This window comes from Neltuma alba, unplaced genomic scaffold (genome assembly GCF_004799145.2).
Source record: "Neltuma alba isolate B1F8T4 unplaced genomic scaffold, ASM479914v2 tig00013110_pilon, whole genome shotgun sequence".
NCBI lineage: Eukaryota > Viridiplantae > Streptophyta > Magnoliopsida > Fabales > Fabaceae > Neltuma > Neltuma alba.
In genome coordinates this window covers 182,435-186,990 of record NW_021637434.1, presented here as the reverse complement: position 1 = coordinate 186,990, position 4,556 = coordinate 182,435, and the positions used below count along the sequence as shown (strand labels likewise).

Genomic DNA, 4,556 nt, shown 5'->3' with positions numbered 1-4,556 from the left:
TCTGATAAAATTCATGAATTTTAGGCTATCAAACTCTTATCTACAAAATGAGAGAGGGAGAAATTGGACATATTCAAGCTTTCAAGTATCAATGTATGTTTAAGCAAGGAGAAGAATAAAAACCAGATCTATTTAAATTCAAAACAAATATTATATTTTTAATCAAAGAAAATAACCAAACCGCAATAACTATGAAACCCACAGAAAGAATAGAGGAGAAAGAGCGAAAAACTCACAAATAAGAATAAAGAGGATGATGCAATGGTGACGATGACAGCAACAGCAATGGTGACGGTAATGGAAGAACGTGGCGAAGATGATAGAAGCAAAAGATAAAGGCCGGTAAAGGTAGGAGGAGGGAGAAAATTGAATGGGGATGGCAATGAGGGGACAATGAGCTTTGACTATGAAAAGTGAAAACTATTGCATGATAGATAGGGTTTTAAAATTTTGATAGACTTTAAAAACTGCTGTAAAAAGAACTTTTCACCATGGTTTTCCAGATAACCGCTGTGAAAAGTAAAGTTTTGCTTCCCTATAATTAAAAAAATGACCGCTGTAAATTAGTGTCGTGAAAGCTCTTTTTTGTAGTAGTGTATCTTTGATATATAGATTTTGAAAAACCAGCTTGGTCAACAAATAGGTCTTACCTTTTTAATTTCTGCCCATCTCTTGTCAAAGAGTTACAACTTAATTTTGTTACATAAGAGCTGAAAACATAAACATCTTCAGGAAATAACACCATTAGCCAAAGTTTAATTGATCGATCAATGATGAAGAAAAATATAAAATAAGCATAATACCTAGAACCATTGAAGCATTGTGACCTTCGAATGACTTTACCAAGGAACAAATTCCATTCAAACTTAACATATTGAAGCATGAGGATGAGATAGGAAAACGTCCATTTGACACATTTATGAATAGTCACCGGCATTCATATAACAGTGAATTCCCTGACATTGTTCGACGAATTTGTTTGCAATGATCTTTTTCCCTTGTACAGTCATCACTACAAATTCTGTGACGCCTCTATTTGTTATAGAATATACTACTCAATTACAGGGTTAATATTGATCCTATATATAAGATCTATTTTACTTGTTTATCAATTTTTTTCTAAATTAACCCTATTGATATCCACTCAACAATAATCAAGTAGATGAGAGAGGAGAGGAATCAAAGAAGATGCTTAGGGATATATTATATTAACTAACTTAACTAATATCCTTAACTATTCAAGTTAGTTAATTAGGTATTATATTAGAAACTAGAGGAGTACTACCTCCGATCGTTAATACAAGAGCTAGTTGACTAATTTGAGTAGATTAAAAAAATTAGTTAAGTTAGTTATTTATAATAAATAGGTGTTATCTTTCTAAAATTATTTGCAAAACAAGTATATTAACTAGAACTACTATTTGATGAAACCTTTAATATGTGCAACTACTACAAAGACTATCTTGGAAAAAATAGATGAATGTGAGAGACAAATGGATTGGGGTCTTATATTTAAAACCAAATTGAAAGTCAAACTAGCTCTTATATTAGGGGGAAGTAGTATATAATTAGTTGCAAAATTAATCATTTATAATGGAATTTCCGTCACAAATCCGTCATGTATAAATTATGACAGATTTACTACGGAAATTCCGTCGCAAATCTATAAAATTTGTGATGGAATTAATCCTTTCATGCATAGCCAAAAATAATTTCTGACGGATTTGCAACGAAACATTCCGTCGCTAATTAGCGACGGAAATTTCGTCGCTAATCCGTTGCAAAGTTTGTGACGGAATATTCCGTCGCTAGTTCGTCTCATAGTTGGAATGCACTATCCCTAATATTTGTGACGGAATATCATATTCACAAATTAGCAACGGAATTTTCCGTCACAAATTCTGTGGCTAAATTTGCGACAGAATCTCATAATCCGTCACAAATTGATTAGCGACAGAAGTTTTAGTGACAGAATTATTTCTGTCGCTAATTCCGTCGCTAATTTGTTTGTGACAGAATTCCATCGCAGAACAGTTTAGCGACAGAATTTCCGTCGCTAAATTTCGTCGCTAATTGTCTATTTTTTTGTAGTGGTGAAAGATAAGAATTAGGAAAAGGGATGTCTTGAATACTTACCTCATTAGGTGCAGTAGAGGGGGTTTGCTTCTTAAGTGCCTTTTCCTCCAAGCTTTCTGATTGCACAGCAGGAGTAGTAGTGACATCTTCAGTGGCGTCATTTCTCAGCTCAATCATATCATTAGTGACATCAATTTGGACACCTTCAGTAGTATCCTTTTTGTCATCTCCTTCATCAAAGTGTACTTGCTTTTCACTCCTCAATGTGATAGCATTTAAAGGCTTGGGATTAATGATAGTATTAGAGGGAATAGATCCTCCCTCCCTTGCTTGCTGCTCATTCTGGCTATCAGACAACTTTGTCACAAATTCACTAATATTGCCAACTTTTGTTTCTAGAGCAACTTGGTTTTTTGTAAGATCTTGCACAACCTATAAGAGAAGACTAAGTTGGTTATCTATCTTGGGAGCTTGTTCATGCTGAAAGTTCCCATATGGTTACGTCTGTCTCAGAGGAGGTTGATACTTTTCATGATTATTTCTATCGTCTCCTCCACCATACCTAAGGTTTGGATTCATCTTCCAACTCTTATTGTAAGTATTAGAAAAGGGGTCCCATTTTTGATTAGGTCTCCCCTAGTACATAGCAGAAACCTCTTCGACATTATAGGGGCATGTGGCGGTAACATGTGTGAAAGAGTTGCATACATGAGAAGGGGAGAGCATATTAGCTTTAATATCATTTACTACTGTGGTTAAAGCAGCCAATTGTGCAGCTACATTTTTCATCTCATGATTAGATGTAAAAGAGGCAAGTTGACTTGTTGTCCGAGTACGTCGGTCTCTAGTACCATATTGTTGACTATTCATTGCTCTTTTCTCAAGCATCTCCCGTACATCTTGTACTGTAAGATCTAATAAAGATCCTCTTGAGGTAGCATCAATAGTAGCTTGCTCATGCCCTAATAATCCCTCATAAAAGTATTGAATAAGGTGTTCTTCGGGGATTTGATGATGAGGGCACTTGCTTAGTAGCTCTTGAAAGCGGCTCCAAAACTCATAGAATGTCTCCTGTGGGTCTTGTTTGACCAAATAAATTTCTTTTCTCAAGCTGGCCGTGCATGATGCAGGAAAGAATCTTTCTAGGAAGGCTTTCTTCAAGTTATTCCATGAATTGAATGTATTAGCAAGGTGTTTTGGTAGCCTAAGATACCATTCTCTCGCTTTTCCTTCAAAGGTTAAGTGGAATACTCTCCATTGAATCTCATCAATATTGGCCCTAGTAGGTTTTATGGTTGCACAGTTCATCTGTAGGCTCATCAAGTGTTCATGTGGGTCCTCTCCTACAAGACCATGAAATTTAGGCAAGTTAGCTAGTACATGACCTTTGATTTCAAAATTAGAATTAAAAGTAGGATAGGCAGCATGTCTAGGATTATAGTCAACAACTGAAGATGTTAATTCTCTTATGGTCCTAGTAGGCCTATCCTCAGGACCATCCATTAGGTTGTTATAAACAATTTTATAATTTTGCACAAAGCCAACAGATTCAAAATCAGAGTTACCAGGTGAACTAGACTCACTAATTTCCTTTTTACCGGAAGTACTAACTTGGTCGATTTTATGCAAAATTTGTTTTCTACGCAACCTAAAGGTTCTTTCAGGCTTAAAATCAAAAGGGACTAAAGCAGTATCCCTAGGCATGCAAAGAAATTCGCAGCACAGTAAAATCACATTTTAAAAAAATTAAAATTGAGTCAAAATAAACTTGGCTCCCTGGCAATGATGCCAAAATTTGATTGCCTTGTCGTGTAAACTCTCAAATTAATTAACTAAATTAACTCTATATGGTATAGAGGTCAACCTAGGTCGTCTCTCTCTATGAGGAGCTTTGTTAAAATCTTGAAAACCTTTTTAATTAAGAAAAACGTGATGTAGAGAAGGAAGGAGTACGAAAGAAAATTGATTAATTTGTTAAGAAAATAAATTGAGAAAAAGAAAAAGAAAATAACAATAAGTAAAAGGAAGCGAAAGGAATGAAGATTTTACCAGAATGATGCACTTCCCAAAGACGTTGATGAGTGGCTATCACGGTTCAAAAGGATGAGGAGTTTGTATAAAAACAATTACTAAGTCAAAAGGAAAAACCCTAGATAACATCTAAGTCATGATTAATTAATTAATAATTATACCTAGAGAACTAGCATATAATCACCTTTCAATTAATCATTTAAAAACCACTTAGTTGTGAATTCAATTAAACAATTATATTTTGTTCCTAAAGAGAGTTATCTATCAAAAACCCTAGAGTATGAACTACTTATGCAAATCAAAGTAGAAATCTACACTCATAGAATCATGAGGAAACTAAAATATATTCATTAAAAGCTTCAAAATATAATTGTTCAACTGAAACGCAAATCAAATATCAGTCCACAAAAGAAATAAAAATCCTAACCTAGGAAATTCATAAACGCAAC

The 4,556-nt window shown here is 34.4% G+C and overlaps 1 non-coding gene across 1 annotated transcript; it reads left to right on the top strand.

Moving 5' to 3' along the window:
- The first annotated feature begins 3,082 nt into the window (after nucleotides 1-3,082).
- LOC114734555 (small nucleolar RNA R71) lies at nucleotides 3,083-3,189 on the top strand. The gene has a single exon (XR_003739179.1). It is a non-coding gene; the product is annotated as a small nucleolar RNA R71 (small nucleolar RNA).
- The last annotated feature ends 1,367 nt before the right edge of the window (nucleotides 3,190-4,556 follow it).